Genomic DNA, 22,502 nt, shown 5'->3' with positions numbered 1-22,502 from the left:
GTCTCACAGGGAACTTATAAACGTCATGTCTGTCACTACCAATAAGGGAACATGGTTCTAGGCTTGCTGATAGATTTGTTCGTTAAATTTACATTTATCTTTGAGTATGGCTTTCACATAAATATGTCATTACACTGTATGAAGGTAAATCATACGCTGGAAATGTCACTGTAGCAGGTACGTAATGCAAGTATATCTCATTTGAAATAAGTTGCAATTGCAGGATCAAGAAAGGGGAAAAGAAATAGGTTTTGGCTTCAAAGCTAAGGTGGAGTGTTGTACTGTAAAGACAGTGTATTAACAGAAAAGCTGAATCTCGCCCAATACCTGTTAACAGAAAGGGGCGTGGTCCATAATAGCAGTGAACATCTACGCTAAATATCTGAAAATGTTTGACAGAATGTATTTAATATATGGTATTACTGAAAGTGTTGTTCTACTTTGAAGCCAATGTGTGCTCTATTATTTGTAATACGTGTTATCAAAAATATCCTTAACGAATGTGTTATTTTTACATTTACAACCCCTTAGCCTAAAAACTGTTAATAACAGGTCTATATAAATATCTTTAAATTTCAAAGTAAACCTGAATTACTGAAATAGAACAATTTATTTAGGCTTCTTATTAACCACCGATTTACTTTTGGAATGGCTTAAAATTACCCAGAGTATTTTATGTAGGTAAAATAATGTGTTGTCCAAGACTGACATAAACTTAGCTGGAATAGCAGAGCAACTTTTATAAATATTAAAATATTACAGCAAACAGTCAATTTGTCTATATTTTTACTATAAAAAATGCTCAGTAACTGTAACTACAACATGTGTTGCAACAAGTAACATATTTTGTGGGCAGTATTTTCAAAAAATGGTCTCATGGGGGGCAAAGTTCCCCAGTTGACTGCATTTCCATTCACATATTCCCAGTCTTCAACATAAAATGCTAAATTTTGATAATAAATAAAAATAGCAGTTACAATACAAAATATGCACGACATTTACTTGTAATGACGTTTACTTTTTACCGTGTTTGGAAACAAGTATTCTTCAAAAAGTATTGTTCAGCAGATTTTGCATATGTGCTATTTCATTCTGAGCTAGAAAAGAGTATAGAGTACAAGCAAATGTTCTTACTGAGTGAATGTATACTTTTTTCCTCTCTACAATATTATATAAAATATGGGTACATTGTATGTATAAAAAGCTATTAAAATCCAGAGAAAAAAATAAACGACATAAATGAAGCACAAGGAAGAAACATAGTTGGTGGCAAAGCACAGAAGTCAAATATGTACACAGGTCGAAAGGTGAAGTTTTTATTTTTATATGCATCAATCTGAAACCTGGAGAGCGACATAGTTTACTTGCAAATATTATACGATATAATAAAAATACTCCATACTCAGAAAGAAACATAGAACAAAAATTTATAAAAATCACTGTGATTGAAACAATAATGAGACCACTTTAAGAGAAAATGGCAACCAAATGAAGTTTGAATGTCAATTTTTCAAATCATTTACTAAAGAGTGATTTTGGAAATCACAGTTTCTGCAGTAACTTTCTCATGGCCTGCTTCTACTGCCTTGTGTCACTACACCCTGATATATTTTATTTCCCTCCCTTGGAACCAGATGAATTCTTGTTGCCAGGAAACTGTGAATTATTTTCTCCTGTACACTGTGGCAGGCTGGGAAAACTACTTTCTCCTTCACTGATGCAGGCACGGCAGTGGCTACATCACAGAGCAACAATTCACCTGAGAGTAATTTCTTCTTGTTGCTTCTCAAACACATCTCTGCCTTTTGCAACACACTGAAAACCTCACTTGATGGCTCAATAAGTGAGGTATCTGTGAAGGACTTCATATGTAAAAGCACGTTCACACAGGTACAGAGATTTTCTTTGCACGCTATTAGGCGCTCCTCGAAAAATTAACAAAGTGCATGAGACTTCATAACCTGCCTGACAGTGTGACCACACACCATGTTACAAAGTGGCTCACCAACTTCCTCAGCACAATATCAGTGACAGTATTAAAGAACTGAGAAAGAGTAATAACCCTCAGTGACGATTTTACTTCTCATAGTGTTGGTACTGGATTTTTGAAGTGGAGCATTGCTAACAGATTTTTCAAGGTATCTTGTCTATATCTAGTTATTAGCAAAAATTTAAATTTCTTCTCATTCAGGAATGTGTTCTGCAATTCCAAAATACCTCCAGCTGTCAAAACTACACCACACTGAACTGGTTTCCAGGCACTGTTCAGACCAATTTTCAAGTTTTCAAATAATCACAGAGTGTCCTGAAGATGACAGAGAGCATCACTGTATGTTTGTTGATCAGAACGACTCAGAGGCATAACTGGAGCTCTGGATGTCATGAGGCAAGACCACTTACGAACATGCTTTAGAAACCGTGCTGTGGTTAAAGTATTTTTCTGCAGTTTCTCTGTCTTTACAGCACACTCACTGGCTGCTGCAGTCTGGCTGTTAATTATGGCAGTAGATGAGCCAACTTTCATTTTCTCGTAATGGTTTGGCCTCAGACATCCCTCACACAGTTTTGGTGCCAGTTTAAGACTTAAACCACTGTCTACCTCAAGCCACTGTTATACACGATTTATATGTACCTCATTACAAGGCAGATCATGTCCCTTGACAACATTTCGTCAGAGGAAGACCGATTGCCCATTGACTAAGTGAATCCTCGTTTTTCAAAATGTGTGGTGTATCTGTGAGGAAAATTAGTTTCCAATTATCATCACAAAGACACTGGCAGAAACTAATTTTGAAAACCTTTCGACAACAATTCCAAATTCTCGCCATACAGCTCAATTCTGCCCTCCCGTCACTGACGCAATGCAGTGAACATTGTACGAGTGCCTAAGATTCCCTAATAAAGCTTCTAGTAATGTCTGGCGTGAGAACTGGAAAAAGATGGCCCTGTGTAATGGTAACCTATTGTTTGTTTCCATCTTGAGGTAATAGCACCCAGCATAACAACTGATGCATTAGAAGCTATAGTTTTTGCAAGGGCGAGATCTGGTGGAGGTGTCGTATCATTATCAATGGTGCAGCCAATGCTCAACCACATTCCAATGGTGAGTGATACTAACCTCATCCATCAGGAGAACAGCATGCATCTCCACTGGTAACATGAGGGCAAGCTTGACTTTCAGGAAACTCACGAGCTCCCTCAGCACACCAGGTCTAACTTTTATGCTCTGTAGCGAACATATTGGGGTTCTATCTGAAGGAAATGGTAATTTATTTTCCAGCAGGACTTTGTACCCCTTACTACTACAAGGTGGTCGAATTTTTAGCCCTTTCCACTGACCATTTGCTACCTTCACGTGTCCCCTTCACTCATACTACAAACTGATCTGCACCGAATAAACCGTGCAGACTCGCAAAGAGGCTGTCTTTTTCTAAAGACACTCTTCTCTCCCTTTTCTGAGAGAGGGTGAGTTTTCTCTTGAAAGCTTCAATTCCAGCCTGAAGCTAGGTTCTTCAGGGTGGTGACTTCATCTTCTGTCGTGTCCAAGTTCGCTGCAGGACTGACGTCATTGGTCACATTCGAAGGCTCTCCAACCTCTGGAACACATATTTGCAATATTACAATCTTCAAACATAAAAAGCATTTAATACTGTAATATGTTTTTAGGTAACCAGTAATTGTTTCTCAGTAGGCTGTGGTATGTAATTTAAAGATTCGTAAGATGCCAAAATCTTACTTTCAAAGGACTGAAGCAAGTCTATGACAATCTGAGTGGTAATATTCCCAGTATGCTCTTAATACTATGAAATGGTAAAGTAATGTCATATCCTACAGTGCAATTGTAGTTGACCAATTGTATTTAATTCTCAACAAACGCTACTATAGTGTTTCCAAAAACCTGTAGGCTCTTTGCTAGGCATCACAGGAACCTGACGGCAATAGAATGTAAAAGAGCTTCACTATACAACACTTCAATAATAACGCAGCACGTGAGAACTGAATACTTAAATTACAAGAGCTGTGAGGCAAGTGTTACTTCCTGATGTGGGTTTTAGTGGAGATTACCTTTAAGGGCAAGTAATTATTATTTACAATAAAAGATTAAATAATGAGGACCAGACCCAACCACAACATTGGACACCTTAGCACCTATTGTGCTACATACTACCAATAAAGGCAAAGCTCTGTATATAGAGTCTGAAAAACACAAATGGTATGGGAAACACCACAGGCTTTTAAGGAAACTTTAACCAGCTGTGGTAACAAATCAAAGCATCAGTTTTCCCATTTGTGTATAACATTTAACTGTAAATTAGAAATACAGTATATACAGTATCCAATGGCAAGCAGTAGAAACGATATAGCACAAAGGTACGAGAAATTACATTACTTTATATTTCATCAGATACCAATACAAGTGGACTGTGTGTGTGAGAGATGTGGTCCTGTTCACTAAATTACCTTGTGGTGAAGTATTTTGTTCCTTCCATCAACAGACCCTGGACATGTCAGTTTCAAAAATATACAGCTGTTGCAAATGAAATGTTTTAGTCTTCTTCTGTACACAACTCAGGGTTAAAATGAGTATACAAAATATAACTTCTAAAGAAGGAACTCTAAGCAACACATTTACAATAACTTTAAAAAGGTATATGCTTACTGTACTCAACTGACAAAAGTGTTTCCTACGACAATTACTACGATACAAGTAAGCCTACTTTCTGCAAGCATAATGCTGTGAAGGGAAATTCTGTGTGTCCTACTGATCGAAACAACAAATGTGTGCTGTTAGCAGTCACACGAGATTTTCAGAGTGTCATAATTCAGGAGCAAGTGAAAGCATGACGTATGCATATAGCAACTGAAGCTGTGAGCTTTATTTTCCAGTTACCTGTATCCTCAGTACGTTTCTCCAGTAGGCCAACAGGTTTCCTCTCGGCAGGAGCCTTACGATCACCAAAAATTGTTGGCACAGCATTTGGTTTACGTTTTACCACTCCACCAAGTCTGTCGGTTCAAATTGGTCTGGAGTAAAGTGATTCTGGTAAACACAAACAGTGCTATCAGTCAGTTTAGTTACCAACTTCGTTATTTAAGCGATATAAAAATTTCAAGACTATACGTTATAACTATATTTTGTAACATAAAATATATGAATCTGTAATATCAATAGAACTCAGCACATGCTACTCGTAACTACATACAGTGCAAGAAATCAAGAGACGTATGAGTTAGGTACAGTAGCTACACACAAACATTGTAACACTCAGATTCTATCTACAAACTAACTGAAACAATTTCATTTTACATGATACGACTAACATCTTTTAGGGAATGTATCTTCATTCAAGTTTAATTTTCATTAGGTTTAGGTTTCCTGTGTAACAACAAATATTGTACGATGCACGTTGTCTACGCCTGCCTACACTGTGTGATCAAAAGTATCCAGACACCACTAAAAACCACTAAAAATATCAGTTTTTCATATTAGGTGCATAGTCCTGCCACCTACTGCCACTGTTTCCGATGTGATGGTGAAGTGGAAACGTGAAGGGACACGTACAGCACAAAAGCGTACAGGCCGACCTCTTGTGTCAACTGGCAGAGACCGCCGACAGTTGAAGAGGGTCTGTCCAAACCGTCACGCAGGAATTCCAAACTGCATCAGAGTCAGAATCCAATGCAAGTACTATGACACTTGGGAAACTTTGATTTCAAGTTACTTTTGAGTACATTATGGGAGTGAACAGTGGTCAATGTGTTACAAATATTTACTATCAAAAACAGTCTCGATCACGATTTATTTATTGCGGTGTCCGGTTTCGACCACTACTGTGGTCATCTTTAGAGCAATGAGTAAGAACCTCCTTTTGGTGGTAAATCACTACCAGCAATCAGTACTCACCGTAATAAATAAATTGTGATCAAGACTGTTTTTGACAGTAAATACTGGATTTCAAGGTTGAGCGCACGGTGCAATGAGTGTAAACACTGGACGATTGAACAGCGGAGAAACGTTGTGTGGAGAGACAAATCACGGTACACAATGTGGCGATCCGAAGGCAGAGTGTGGGTATTCCGAATGCCCGGTGCACGTCATCTGTCAGCATATGTAGTGTCAACAGCAAAATTCAGAGGCAGCGGTGTTATATGCTGTGGTCGTGTTTTCCATGGACTGGGCTTCCACCCCTTGTTGTTTTGCGTGGCAGTATCACACGTCTACATTGATGTTTTAAGCACCTTCTTGCTTTCCACTGTTGAAGAGCAATTCGGGGATGGTGATTACATTTTTCAACACGATCGGGCACCTGTTTGTATTGCCCAGCCTGCGACGGAGTGGTTACACGACAATAACATCCCTGTAATGAACTGGCCTGCACAGAGTCCTGACCTGAATCCTAGGGAACATCTTTGGCACGTTTCAGAATGTGGACTTTGTGCCAGGCCTCACCGACCGACATCGATACCCCTCCTCAGTGCAGCACTCCTTGAAGAATGGGCTGCCATTCCCCGAGAAACCCTCCAGCACCTCATCGAACGTATGCAAGCGAGAGTGGAAGCTGTCATCGAGGCTAAGAGTGGGCCAACACCACACTGAATTCCAGCATTACTGACGGAGGGCGCCAGGAACTTTTAAGTCATTTTCAGGCACGTGTCCGGATACGTTTGATCACATAGTGTAGTATTTGTATCTGAGACTGTTGAATATACAAGATGCCGTATTAAAAGAGTTAATTATAAATATACTGTACTGTTACGACTGACGATACAATTCAACTATGCTATTCTTTTTATTTATTTCAACGTTTGTCGAAACGGTAGGCCTACACTATTAAATGCAAGTAACAGGTATTTTACAGAGGCACGTCAGTATCACACCAATTATTTACACAAAATTTACTGAAAATGAGGCACTGTTAATTGATCTTTGAAGTACACATAGCCATAGCCAACAACATACATTAAAACATCCAAATGATGTACTTCCCATCTTCAACAATTGGGCCTACACACTGAATACGAAACGAAATACCGTGTTTACCTATTACACCTTTCGTGTTGCCAAAAATATGTCTTTATAGCAGTCAGTACATTACAGATTAACTAGAAATGTGTAGCTTTCACTATGGTTTGTCCAAAAAAACGGGCTTGCACACAACGTACCTTTTACAAACAAATGTGACCGGTTTGAGACGAACCACATGTAATGACACACCAAATCTGATCACTAAGCGAGTCGAAATACAGCAAGTTTGTTAGACAGCGAATGTTAAACCTTAAGATTATTTGCACTAATGAATGAAAACTGTACTTTCCATACACAAGCGAGAGTCTCATGTGGGCTGCCAGTTGGCTCTGCTGGTTTTCATCGGTCATATTCTCCTTCTTGCTGCATCTCTACCTTCAGAAGGAATTCTGTACAGTTTACCTCCCTTTCTGCCTCAGAACAAAAAGCGAAAAGCACAGCACTGAGGTAGTATTCTACTTAGAACTTTGAAAATACACAACACTACCCATGCTTCTCACACAATGCTTGGGCCCACGACGGCTGCTAATGTTACACGATGTGATTTCAGCCAACTGTGGATGGCGGCGAACGCAGCAGAATACGATGGCCGTACTTCCCTTTATACGAGGCTGTACTGCCCTGGTAAACACGCCACGACTCCAGCGCTGCAAAGTGGAGTGCATCTCGACTTGCACTGCTGCCAACTTTGGACTTGCTAGAAAAACGACTTCCTCGTGGAAGAACGGGGACGAGTGTTTAAAACCTTCAATCGTGCAATCGGATAGATCAGCAAAGTTTCACAAGTGAGAAGATAGTACGACACATGTATGTGGAACAGATTCTGTAAGGATTCAACGTTCACCTTTTGCATTATAAACAACCCACATACAGTACTTGATAGTATATCCTACAGCAGTCTCCAAATAAATTCTTGCCCTTGTGCTATTAGGTGCTAATTATTTTCAACTGTTTGCGCTTGCTGTATGCTACCATCAGAACTTTAATTTCAAAAAGAGCATTACTTACATCTAAATAGGAATTCAACTTCATTAACAATTATTTAACATAATTCCAGTTTATAAGTTACTATGTTTAACCTACTGAAACGGCTTTGCCCTCGCATTTTTTGCGAGTTAATTGCATGCATGAACTCTTGAGTTATTTATGCACCATCCAGGTTGTGGATTCTTTGCAGCTTTTGGAATTAGTGCTTTGCAAGGCTTGTATGTAACACATAAATGAGATACTTCATGACCTTAATTCAAGATGGGAGTGTCATTCTGTAAAAATATAATTCATCCAGAAATCCCATCCAACCTTGCTATCTGAATCAGCACTTTGTGTGTCAAAGTGAAAACATTGTATGTCTCTTCACTTCTGTTGCCACAGTATCTGTATTTCTCAGGTAAGTTTTCATATTTGTGTATATCTCTTTGTGACCTAATAAGTAAATACAATCTTTAATTGATGGCAGTATGTTTGAGCACTGATTTTAATAATTACCAGCAGCAGGAATGTACAGATTACTCAATTCAATTAAACATCTCAGTATCTTAGTTTGTTGCTGTTAAGGCTAAATATAATTTACAGAAATGCAATTTTTGCAATTGCTAGTACTACTGCTAAATCTACTGCTGCAGCTACAAGTTATAGAACCATAGATATCAGAACTTTGTGTGTGCATTTATTGTGACGTGCAGATACTACGTAACTAATTTTTTTTTCGTCACTACCCACAAGACCAAACTGGCTACTACATCTAAATTATGCTGAACGAGGTGGAGCAGTGGATAGCACAATGGAATCGTATTCAGAAAGACAGTGGTTCAAACCCGCGTCCAGACATCCCATTTCAGATGTTCCGTTATTTCTCTAAATCACTTCAGCGAAATGCCGGGATGGTTCCTATCAAAGTGCAAGGCCTTTCTTCCTTTAACATCCTTTGCTAATCTGAGCTTTTGATCCTATCATTATTTTGTACATTTGAGAGAGATGCAACCTCGTGACAAGAAAGTGATGCTGTAGCAGTTTCCACCAATAGTGCTGCAGGAGGGAAATGACATGGAGGCTTCTGGGTGAATCAGACTGAATAATGGAACAGCTATGGCCACCACAAGCGACGTGGAATCAGGAGGAATTGCTACACCAATCCACACCAACAAAATCTAAGGAGACTGAAGATCGCTATTTTCGTGCAGCGCAACTACTTGCGCAGATACCTTGAAACAAAATGAGAATGGTAATGTGGGCAGTTTCATAAAATATCTGGCTTCAGTTTGTGAAATCAATTAGAAGGCATAGAGCAAGACCACTGTAGCACATCAATAAACTGTGTGTGTTACCCGTATGCACACTATTTAAACAAAATTTGATTGCTGTCTTGGAAATAAACTAAACCCTTATTACTTCCTGAGAGAACTGAATGTGAGTGTTTTCACATGACCCTCGACTGTGTTCAAAATGACTCCTGTCAGCTATTGTAATTATGTAGCTCTGCACTACTAACCCCCCCCCCACGTGAACCTTGGACCTTGCATCTGTATCAAGCAAGCCTTCCCATTAGGGAAGGCTTGCGTGAAACAGATGCAGATAACCATACTGTAGGTGCACACCCACAACAGAGGGGTATCTGTTGAGAGGTCAGACAAACGTGTGGTTCCTGAAGAAGAGCAGTAGCCTTTTCAGTAGTTGCAATGGGCAACAGTCTGGGCAATTGACTGAACTGGCCTTGTAACATCACGCAAAATTGTCTTTCTGTGCTTGTACTGCAAACAGCTGAAAGCAAGGGGAAACTACAGCCGTAAGTTTTCCTGGGGGCATACAGCTTTCCTGTATGGTTAAATAATGATGACATCCTCTCGGGTAAAACACTACAGAGGTATAATACTTCCTCAATTGGATTTCCGATCAGGGACTGCTCAGGAGAACATCATTATCAGGAGAAACAGAACAGGGGTTTTATGGATTGGAGCGTTGAATGTCAGACCCCTTAACTGGGCAGATAGGTTGGAAAATTTAAAAATGGAAATGGATAGGTTAACGTTAGATACAATGAGAACTAGTTAGTTGATTGGCAGGAGAAACTGAACTTCTTGTCAGGTGAATACAGGGTCATAAATACAGAATCAGATAGGGGTAATTCAGGGGTAGCTTTAATAATGAATGAAAATTAGGAATGCGGATAAGCTACTACAAACAGCAGGGTGAAAGCTTTTGCACAGTAGTACAGGTTAATATGCAAACTTGCTCTGCACATGATGCATTGAAGAAATATATAATGAGATAAAAGAAATTATTCACATAGTTAAGGGAGAAAAAAATGTAATACTCATTGGGGACTGGAATTCAGTAGTAGGAAAAGGAGGAGAAGGAAAAGTAGTAGGTGAATATGGAGGTTTAAGAATCATGAAAGAAGGTTGTATCTGTGGAAGAGACCTGGAGACACCAAGAGATTTCAGATTGATTATACAGGGCATTACAAAAAGGTACGACCAAACTTTCAGGAAACATTCCTCACACACAAATAAAGAAAAGATTTTATGTGGACATGTGCCCGGAAACACTTAATTTCCATGTTAGAGCTCATTTTAGTTTCGTCAGTATGCACTGTAATTCCTCGATTCACCGCCAGTTGGCCCAAACGAAGGAAGGTAATGTTGACTTCGGTGCTTGTGTTGACATGCGATTCATTGCTCTACAGTACTAGCATCGAGCACATCAGTACGTAGCATCAACAGGTTAGTGTTCATCACGAACGTGGTTTTGCAGTCAGTGCAATGTTTACAAATGCGGAGTTGGCAGATGCCCATTTGATGTACGGATTAGCACGGGGCAATAGCCGTGGCGCGGTACGTTTGTATCGAGACAAATTTCCAGAACGAAGGTGTCCCGACAGGAAGACGTTCGAAGCAATCGATCGGCGTCTTAGGGAACACGGAACATTCCAGCCTACGATTCGCAACTGGGGAAGACCTAAAACGACGAGGACACCTGCAACGGACGAGGCAATTCTTCGTGCAGTTTATGATAACCCTAATGTCAGCGTCAGAGAAGTTGCTGCTGTACAAGGTAACGTTGACCACGTCACTGTACGGACAGTGCTACGGGAGAACCAGTTGTTTCCGTACCGTGTACAGCTTGTGCAGGCACTATCGGCAGCTGATTGCCCTCCACGGGTACACTTCTGCGAATGGTTCATCCGACAATGTGTCAATCCTCATTTCAGTGCAAATGTTCTCTTTACGGGTGAGGCATCATTCCGACGTCATCAAATTGTAAATTTTCACAGTCAACAGGTACGGGCTGACGAGAATCCGCACGCAATTGTGCAATTATGTCATCAACACAGATTTTCTGTGAACGTTTGGGCAGGCATTGTCGATGATGTCTCGATTGGGCCCCACGTTCTTCCACCTACGCTCAATGGAGCAGTTATGATTTCATACGGGATACTCTCCCTGTACTGCTAGAACATGTGCCTTTACAAGTACGACACAACATGTGGTTCGTGCACGATGGAGCTCCTGCACATTTCAGTCCAAGTGTTCGTACGCTTCTCGACGACAGATTCGGTGACCGATGGATTGGTAGAGGCGGACCAATTCCATGGCCTGCTCGCTCTACTGACCTCAACCCTCTCGACTTTCATTTATGGGGGCATTTGAAAGCTCTTGTATACGCAACCCCGGTACCAAATGTAGACTCTTTGTGCTCGTATTGTGGACGGCTGTGATACAATACGCCATTCTCCAGGGCTGTATCAGCGCATCAGGGATTCCGTGCGACGGAGGGTGGATGCGTGTATCCTCGCTAACGGAGGACATTTTGAACATTTCCTGTAACGAAGTGTTTGAAGTCACGCTGGTACATTCTGTTGCTGTGTGTTTCCATTCCACGACTAATGTGATTTGAAGAGAAGTAATAAAATGAGCTCTAACATGGAAAGTAAGCGTTTCCGGACACATGTCCACATAACATATTTTCTTTATTTGTGTGTGAGGAACGTTTTTGTAACACCCTGTATGGTGGTAAGACAGATTTGGGAAACAGGTTTTAAGTTCTATGACATATTCCAGGGGCAGATGTGGACTCTGTACACAATTTACTGGTTATGGACTATATATTAAAAATGAAGAAATTACAAAATGGTAGGAATTTCAGGAGTTGGGAGCTGGATAATCTGAAAAAATCAGAGGTTGTAGAGTGTTTCAGACAGAGCATTAGAGGACAATAAAAGGGGAATGGAATACAGTAGAAGGAGAATGGGTAGCTTAGAGGGATGAAGTAGTGAAGGCAGGAGAGGATCAAGTAGGTAAAAAAAGACGAGGGCTAGTAGAAATCCTTGGGTAACAGAAGAAATATTGAATTTAATTCATGAAAGGAGAAAATATAAAAACGCAGTAAATGAAGCAGGCAAAAGGGAATACAAAAGTCTCAAAAATGAGATCGACAGGAAGTGCAAAATGGCTAAGCAGGGATGGCTAGAGGACAAATGTAAGGATGTAGAGGCTTATCTCACTAGGGGTAAGATAGATACTGCCTACAGGAAAATTAAAGAGACCTTTGGTGAAAGGAGAACCACTTGTATGAATATCAAGATCTCAGATGGAAACCCAGTTCTAAGCAAAGAAAGGAAAACAGAAAGGTGGAAGGAGTATATAGAGGGTCTATACAAGGGCGATGTACTCGGGGACATTATTATGGAAATGGAAGAGGACGTAGATGAAGATGAGGTACGAGATATGACACTGTGTGAAGAATTGGTGAGAGCACTGAAACACCTAAGTAGAAACAAGGCACCGCAAGTAGACATCATTCCGTTAGAGCTACTGATACCCTTGGGAGAGCCAGCCCTGACAAAACTCTACCATCTGGCGAGCAAGACGTATGAGACAGGCGAAGTATCCTCGGACTTCAAGAAGAATATAACAACTCCATATCCATAGAAAGGAGGTGCTGACAGGTGTGTGAACCACCAAACTATCGTTTTAATAAGTCACCATTGCAAAACAGACAAATGAAAAAACTGGTAGAAGATGGCCTCAGGAAGATCAGTTTGGGTTCTGTTCAAATGTAGGAACACGCGAGCCAATTCTGACCCCACTACTTACCTTAGAAGCTATGTTAAGGAACGGTAAACCTACATTTACAACATTTGTAGGCACAGAGAGCTTTTGACAATGTTGACTGGAACAAGCTCTTTCAAATTCTCGTGATAAATACAGGGAGCGAAAGGCTATTTACAATTTGTACAGAAACCAGATGGCAGTTATAGGAGTCGAGGGGCATGAAAGGGCAGCAGTGATTGAGAAGGGAGTGAGACAGGGCTGTAGCGTTGTGGCACAACTTGGCTAGAAGAAGTAAGTCGGTAGGAACATTCTGAGGGATCGACGATCACCTACTTAGTACTGGAGGGAAGCGTGGAGGGTAAAAATTGTAGATTGAGACCAAGAGATGAATGCAGGAGGATGTCGGTTGCAGCAGTTACTCTGAGATGAAAAGGTTTGCACAGGATGGAGTAGCACGGAGAGTTGCATCGAACCAGTCTTTGGACTGAAGATCACAACAACACCACCTCTGAACTACCAAATCACAACATATGTTGCCCGCCTGAAGACTGTGTGACATGGCGTACATTTATGGGTACAACTATCAGGTTACACTCTCTTGTATTAGTGCACGGTGAAGTGCTGTATGCTACACATGTCCAGAAACGCTGCATTATTTGTAGATCTGAGTAACTCTATGGGAACCGGATTTTAGGAATGCACAAGTGAAATAAAACACAGTTGTGTGCTTTGTGTGTACATGCACCACTGCTCTGGCTTTCAGTGCAGATTTTGAAAGGCAGTTCAGTTAATTTGTTAGTTGCCGCTTGACTCTTAGAGGGATGTGTAGCTGGTTCACATTTCACAGCCACGTTCTTATTACAGCTCCACAGAAGAAGGTCTGAATTGATTGGTGATTACTGTAGAGCTCAAAACGAATTTCCTACATTTAGTAAAGTGTATTATACATGAGCAACATCATTACACAGTGTTACTGCATAAAATTCAGTTGTCATCTCTGTAGCCACCAACGAACTGTTGTTACTGTTAATTGGAATCCCATCAGGACCTGGCGATTTATTTATTTTCAACCCATTCATTCAGCTGCTTCACAACCCCAGGGATGTCTATCACTACGTCCTCCATACGGGAATCTGCACGAGACTCAAACGGCGGTATGTTTGTACGATCCTCCTGCGTGAAAGATTTCTCAAATGCTAAATTTAAAATTTCAGCTTTCATTTTGCTGTCTTCCGTTGCCAGGCCAGACGGATCAGCGAGTGACTGGACGGAAGCCTTCGACCCGCTTACCGATTTTACGTAAGACCAGAATTTCCTTGGGTTTTCAGCAAGATCTTTTGCTAAGGTACGACGGTGGTAGTGGTTGTATGCTTTGCGCATTGCTCTTTTTACAGCAACAAGAATCTCCACTAACTTTCGCCTGTCATCATTCTCCCGATCTTTCTTGTACCGCGAGTGCAACTGTCTTTGCTTCCTGAGCATTCTCCCAATTGCACTGTTAAACCAAGGTGGGTCTTTTCCGCCCGTAACCCACTTTTTCCGCACATATTTGTCCAATGTGTGATGTACAATGTGTTTAAAATTTGCCCATAATTCTTCCACGTCCATCGTACCTGAAGTAAATGAAGTCGATTCATTTACTAAGTGGGATGCTAACAACTGCTTATCCGCACTTTCTAGTAAGAACACTCTCCTACCCTTCATGACCGACTTTTTAACTTTCGTAACCATAGTCGTAATGACAACATCACGATCACTAATCCCTGTCTCAACACTGACACCATCGACGTCTGTTCTGTTCATGGCTGCCAGATCTAAAATATTTCCATTACGCACTGGCTGTCGATTTAGCTGCTCAAGACAGTTTTCGGATAATGTGTTCCAAAGTAATTCACACCACAGCTTGTCTGTACCACCTGTAATGAATCTATAGACATCCCAGTCTATACTAGATAGGTTGAAGTCACCTCCGACTAATATAGCACGATCCACGTACTTCTGCGATACAGAGTGTAGACTCTCTCTGAATGATTCTAGAACTGTCACGGTGGAACCTCGTGGCCGGTAATAACACCCAACAATTAACTTTATTTCCCCTTGCTCTGTTAAACGTGTGCAAATAACTTCACAATCACACTCTACTTTGACCTCAGTAGACACAATATTTTTGTCAACTGCAATGAAGACACCACCTCCTACGGTGTCTAATCTGTCTTTCTGATACACGTTCCGACCCTCACTAAATATTTCAGAACTTCCTATCTCAGGGTTCAGCCAGCTCTCAGTCCCGAGAATAATTTGCGCACCACACGCTTCCTGGAGGGCAGTAAATTTGGGAACTTTATTCCGAACACTCTGAAAATTTACTGCTAATATCTTAATAGCTGGAGTGTATGTAAAGTGAGCGCGTCCCGATTTCCCTGCCCGCACGTCGACTGGTGAGTGTTCATCAGGACACCTCGCACTGCTGCCTAGCCTAAAAAACCCCCCTGTGCATGCCACAAGTACTCTGCTACCCGAGTAGCCGCTTCCTTTGTGTAGAGCACCCCTGACCTACCTAGGGGCGTCCTACAATTCCCCAACCAATAGGGCAAGTGGCACACGTAGGAGGGTTTTCGCAGTTGGGAGTTAAATGATCATTGTAGATGATGAATCTGTAGTAATGACAGTCTCTGACTAGGTATCAGGAAGGCTCTACTTTGTGTTCTGGTAACAGATGAGCACCGCATTCTGAAGGTGGCGATCTACGGTTGAGGGGTCTTCAGAAAAGATGCGAATGAGGAATATAGGGCCAGAATTGTGGCGAATTCAGTGGGCTCTTTGGATCTGCGTGTCAGGATTTCGACTCTGCTTCCACACAACTGCCCCCACTGGGATCCCGGGGTCCACCACCGTCAATCGCAAAAATGAAAGTGAGCAGGAGGTGGGGCGTCGAAGCCATCTGCGTCACAGTGGACTGTTTTTGAGGAAGGATGCATGTGGACCAATGGTGATGGCAGGTAGACGGGGGGGGGTGGGGGGGGGGGGGGGGGGAGACAGAGACTGTGACAGAGACTGTGACAGAGACTGTGACAGAGACTGTGACAGAGACTGTGACAGAGACTGTGACAGAGACTGTGACAGAGACTGTGACAGAGACTGTGACAGAGACTGTGACAGAGACTGTGACAGAGACTGTGACAGAGACTGTGACAGAGACTGTGACAGAGACTGTGACAGAGACTGTGACAGAGACTGTGACAGAGACTGTGACAGAGACTGACAGAGACGGAGAGAGACTGACAGAGACGGAGAGAGACTGACAGAGACGGAGAGAGACTGACAGAGACGGAGAGAGACTGACAGAGACGGAGAGAGACTGACAGAGACGGAGAGATATATAGAGAGATATTGGAAATGTGCATTGCAAATCTAATGGTGCAGGCTGCTGTTAAGACCAGAGATGACAAACGCTTTGGTATATGTTGTCAATTAGGATGGACTCTGTCTGTTTTCTTTGACATTTGTACATCAGCAGTTGTTCAAGGATGTACAATTTTCTGCCCAATCACGTTACATGAGACAAAATACATGTTTATGCCTTTACGTATCACGACATTGGCAATCTGATATGAAATACTACCCACAAATGGTACGGTATAGGTGGTCTTATTTTATGTTTGTTTTGTGTGCTGTGATTCTTTTGCAACTATTTGTGTTTTTCAGGGATTCAGCTACACTGGTGTTTATTTCAATCTCTTGTTTACATTTATCTTCAGAGTGTTGTAGTTGGGTTGCTGTTCCTCTTGACAACATACCAGAATGCTGCCATTTTGGGGCTGTGGGATGACAAGAGGAGTTGTGGATGGCGGAATGTTGTTGTAGGCTTCCAATAAATTCCAATTTTATGTCTACTACTTGTTATTGTAATGGTCAGGTCTAGTAAGTTTACAATGGTGCCTACTTTGTCCTCAACTGTGAACTTAATACCTTTATGTGGGGTGCCGAACAATTAGATAACTCACTGCTAGTTAATTGTGATGTATATGGCACAGAAAGGAGACCATGACCACTGGAGGTACTACACTTTAGTTATTTTATTTACATATTTGGATTTATGTTCGAGTCTTAGAGGCCTCCACACAGCCATTTTCTAAATAGTGGTTTGTTTCTTTACACACGGTGCCTCAGGTTACCCTAAAATCCTGACACAATGCACACCTCTATTAAGACAAGTAAATCAACCTGATGCCTGAAATATTTGTCTGGACTGTAGCCTTAAATGGAACTGAATCGTGAGCAATAAACAGCATAGACAAGAGGAGAATAGAAGCTGTTTAAATGTCGTGCTGCAGAAGAATGCTAAAGATTAGGTGGGTAGACTGAACCACCAATTAAGAGGAAATGTTTTTGAACAACGTCCCACACATACACTCTATCGTTTTATTTTACCAATTTCACGTTTGTGACTAGTTTTGCCAACTGCGACCAGTGGCGATGCATCATTCCAGATGGATAATGTGGCGGATCCCAAAATTAATCACAAAGACTGGAACATCAAGTAATAAAATAAAAACAATGTATTATGGCCGTGGAACTTCTACGCTATCATAAACAGTTTATCACTTGCTGACCCACGAAGTTCTCCAATGACAGTAATGGAAAAGATCATGATACATAATGATAATGGAGAAGATCATGATAGATAAACAGGTACATAATCTAGGACGATAGAAATTTATGGCACCCCCTGCCTATAAGTGCAGTCACGTTAACATGAAACATTGAGAGGTAAAAAGTAACGGTTAATTGGGATGTGTTGGCAGTAAAAATTTTAGAGAGAGACAAAGCCTCGAATACTGTAGGTGAGTTCAAATGGACGAACGTTGCAGTAGTTATTCGGAGATTAAGAAGCTCGCACATGACGGACTAGATTGGAGATGTGATGAAGTCAGTCTAAGGAGTGACGACCACAATATTTAAGCAGCAGTAATGCAGGTACGAAAAGCAGTCAGGCTGATCGAAGGCAAGAAAACCCACATGCTGGCTGACCCTCATAGAATTCCAAACAGGTGTTTGTTCTTCCCTCGTTTGTCTCTTATTTTCCATTTCTAATCATCAGTAAAGAGTCCAACTGCAGCCTTTGGTCCACCAAACTTGTGTGCATCTATTCTGCCTGAAAATTTCAACAACTGTTACAGTCCTTCACGTAACAAAACTTATACAGATGCACAAAGCCACAGAGAAAGGAACACAAAGTCTAGAATGAGTTTTGGACTCGTTTCACTTAAATAGTACTGTCAAGTTAGAGCAGAGTACGGAAGCTGGTCTGGAGAAAATACAAGCAGTAACAGTGTGGAAGTATTGCAGCACCACGACCGGCCGTGAGTTAACACAGCTGTCAGCCGTGTAATCGGGGTGCCGAGTGAACTGCCGTCTGTTGGAACAATGTCTCACACGTGTGCTGTTACTGTCGCTCCAACTTGCAGATGTGGACATGCTGATTATCGCCTGCATCTGAATAGGGTGGCTAGGGAGAGGTACTAGATGAGCATCTGGCAGGATGCGTAAGGCAACACATCTTTTGGCTAGAATCAGATTACAGACAGACAGCTTTGATAGGAATTACAACTGCGTAGAACCATCAAATATGGAATAGTTACCAGAAAATATAAATTAGTTTGTTCCGTCAAAACATTAGGATGCTGAATGAATAGGTAGATGAGCTTCTTTTATGTCAGGAAGGTGTATGAATTTCGGGTGTGTCTTTTTTGCCTCTCTCAGTACCATGTACTCTCAGTGATGCAGAAATTAAATATAAGGTTCAAATGGCTCTGAGCACTATGGGACTCAACTGCTGTGGTTATCAGTCCCCTAGAACTTAGAACTACTTAAACCTAACTAACCTAAGGACATCACACACATCCATGCCCGAGGCAGGATTCGAACCTGCGACCGTAGCAGTCACACGGTTCCGGACTGCGCGCCTAGAACCGCGAGACCACCGCGGCCGGCTTAAAATATAAGGGATTACAGGCTAGCATCATGTGTGTGTACAGTTTACTTGGAAAAGGGAGGGATGTTAACACAAAAGCAAAAATATACACTTCTAATTATAACACTCCTCAGGGGTCTAGCAGACTATCAGTGATTTAGGAGAAATCTAGACGAATTGTTGAGCTTTCTGCCAAACGAGTTGAATCAGTCATTAGTTTGTGAGGATTTTAATGAACTTTTCTTAGAAGATTCTGACAGGTAAAAAGTGCTAGAACCATTATTTGGGTGTTTGAATCTGATTCTGGTAGTGAATTTAGCAACTTGTGAGCAGGGAGACAAGAGGACCCCGAATCAAAATATTTATTGACACAGCTCAGGCTGAACAAGTGATGTGCAAGAAATTGTTAATGGAAATGGGAAATTTATTTGAAGCCTATGACAGTATAAGTTCTTATTCAGCAAAACCACTGGATTTTAATGAGTGTCTAAAATATTTGCAGATATATACATATTCTGACAAATTAATAATGCAGACATCTTTAGCGTATTTCTGCAGACTAGTATATTATGGAATAATTGCTTGCTTAAGTTAATAGCAAAGAGGGGAACTATTCATGCATCAATTATCTACTGGATGTACACTACGTTTCTCATTTTTTGAAGTATTGCAAGCGTTTCTATAGCTATCAATGTTTCACAATTACTATTTTTCATGGCTATCTGTATGGGACTGGATGAAATTATTTATACTTCTTGCCCCCTTTAAAAAAATACAGTACAATAAAAACTTATTTTTATTTAAAGTGTTACTTAATACAATGTGGCAGATACTGAAGATATAAAACAAATTTTTCCATGCTACCTGTCTCCTACGGGCATGTTTCAAAAACATCTTCCTCTCAGCAATGGCCTTGCGTACGATTAGTGTTTTACTATGGCAAAAAGAGTTTTCTGCAGCGCTGGTTTAACTGTCACAAATTCATTAGTTCCTATGGTTTAAAATGGCTCTGGAGTAAAGCGATTTGATTAATCACTGAAACAATTATCATCTAATCTCATTACGTCAGCCGTGTATTAAAGGTGCAAAAATTTTGTAACTGTCCATTACAATTATATTTAGCAATGAAAACGTTGTTCATCTGCAAAAAAATAAAACTTTACGAATATTACTGATAGTAACACACAATCTGCATACGTTAGGCTGACACACAATAATACCTTCTCATCTGTGGCGTTCCACTTACAGTATTGCTCGAACGCAATTTAATTTTTAATTTAAAAACTTAGCTGCTCCTCTTAAGTAACATTCATTTCTTGGTATGTTATTTCTGTTATGTTTAATTTTTAGCAATATTTCACACACATGCTGAAGTTCTATTTGCACTTGAGATCGTTTACTGGAGTAACATCTTACACAAACAGTTGTAAAATAACGAGAAATTAATTATGCTGCTCTCATTCCGTTTGCTTTCGTTTTACATTTTTCCTGTTCGTTTCAATTCGTCACTCCCGTGATAATGCACTGAACACAGTTTAAAAAAAAATAATAAAAAATAAAATAAAAAGAAATAGGTAAACGTCCTTCAGGATTTGCACACCACAAACTGAAACGTAACCGTCTTGGGCCTCAGTTATGACATTTTTTTTCTGTTTTTCCAAGTGTACACCTGTGAAAGCACCGATACTGTACATCTGAATTTAACCTCAACAATCTACTACTAGTTATGTCAAGAACTTTAACAAGTTAAAATACTGCAGGTCTCTACTACGTGATATACTCGGTGCGGAATCTTAAATTTTCTAATCCACGTTAATGCGCGAAAATTGCACTTACTTTACACAAAGCAGTTGCTTTTGTAATCTGCCAGTATGCTCTGCAGATGTTCATCAGCCGTGTTATTCTTCTTCTTCCTGCGTCCCTCTCTTCTTCTCTTCGAAGGTACAACCAAAAGCACAGCATTGTTAGTTTATTCAAGACGAGAAAGCCCAATATCTCCTACTTTAAACGAACATGTCACGAACTGCAGTCAGCTGTAACCTGTGCAGTGTGCGGATGTGAAACTTTTGCAGGCAGCGACTCGACCTGCCATCTGTCTGCGGCAGTTGGTACTGTGGCCGGCAACTCCTGCCCTCTCGCGCCTCTCCGGTACACTACGTGCAGTCGGCCAAGTGTCTTTTCCGCCATTACACCTCGTGCCGTCTTCTCCAGACCTGGTCCCGCAACGTACCAAATTCTGAAGATTAACTTATCATAAGACCAATTAAAGGATGTTGATTCGTAGAACTGTTTCCCAAATCAATTACACATCAAAATGTGATTCAGATCAAATAGAACAACTCTAGAGTTACACACAAGCAGCAAACAGATAAAATTCATTGAACCTAACAATGACTTTTTTCATTTGTGGGAACTGAAGATAATGATTATCGACTGCATGGACAGGGAATGAAATAATTAGGAGAGTGAAAATCTGGCCTACTCGGCAGAGTTTCCAACACTAAGCGAGTATACTGAGCCTCCGATTTGTGCGAAAAAGGAAGTTAGGGAGCACTACGATTAGCAGTTATGACTTTTCAAGATCTTTCGCGCATTCATAGACAGTGAGAAACACCCTCGCATTGTTCCACGATATGTGATGCGCACAATTGCAATACATTTTCATCTACAACATATGACGTGGTTTGACCAACCACACCTTACAAAAATTGCATTGTAGAGACCTTCATGCAAAATTCTACCAGGCGGCTTCCTCTTTCATTCCTTCCCCCCAATCCATATTCACCTACTACGTTTCCTTCTCTCCCTTTTCCTACACTCGAATTCTAGTCACCCATGACTATTAAATTTTCGTCTCCCTTCACTATCTGAATAATTTCTTTTATTTCATCATACATTTCTTCAATTTCTTCGTCATCTGCAGAGCTAGTTGGCATATAAACTTGTACTACTGTAGTAGGTGTGGGCTTCGTATCTATCTTGGCCACAATAATGCGTTCACTATGCTGTTTGTAGTAGCTTACCCGCATTCCTATTTTCCTATTCATTATTAAACCTACTCCTGCATTACCCCTATTTGACTTTCTGTTTACAACCCTGTAGTCACCTGACCAAAAGTCTTGTTCCTCCTGCCACCGAACTTCGCTAATTCCCACTATATCTAACTTTAACCTATCCATTTCCCTTTTCAAATTTTCTAACCTACCTGCCCGATTAAGGGATCTGACATTCCACGCTCCGATCCGTAGAACGCCAATTTTCTTTCTCCTGATAATGACGTCTCCTTGAGTAGTCCCCGCCCGGAGATCCGAATGGGGGACTATTTTACCTCCGGAATATTTTACCCAAGAGGACGCCATCATCATTTAATCATACAGTAAAGCTGCATGCCCTCGGGAAAAATTACAGCCGTAGTTTCCCCTTGCCTTCAGCCGTTCGCAGTACCAGCACA

The 22,502-nt window shown here is 40.9% G+C and overlaps 1 long non-coding RNA gene across 1 annotated transcript; it reads right to left on the bottom strand.

The window, feature by feature from the left end:
• Positions 1-1,292: 1,292 nt before the first annotated feature.
• Positions 1,293-21,115, bottom strand: LOC126443011 (uncharacterized). Its single transcript, XR_007581807.1, has 3 exons — positions 20,888-21,115; positions 4,892-5,041; positions 1,293-3,596 (listed from the first exon to the last, which is right to left on the bottom strand). It is a non-coding gene; the product is annotated as an uncharacterized LOC126443011 (long non-coding RNA).
• Positions 21,116-22,502: the final 1,387 nt, after the last annotated feature.

Source organism: Schistocerca serialis, unplaced genomic scaffold (assembly GCF_023864345.2).
Source record: "Schistocerca serialis cubense isolate TAMUIC-IGC-003099 unplaced genomic scaffold, iqSchSeri2.2 HiC_scaffold_1420, whole genome shotgun sequence".
Taxonomy (NCBI): Eukaryota; Metazoa; Arthropoda; class Insecta; order Orthoptera; family Acrididae; genus Schistocerca; species Schistocerca serialis.
Note: the sequence above shows the minus strand (reverse complement) of the source record. Positions and strands in the feature narration are given on the sequence as shown.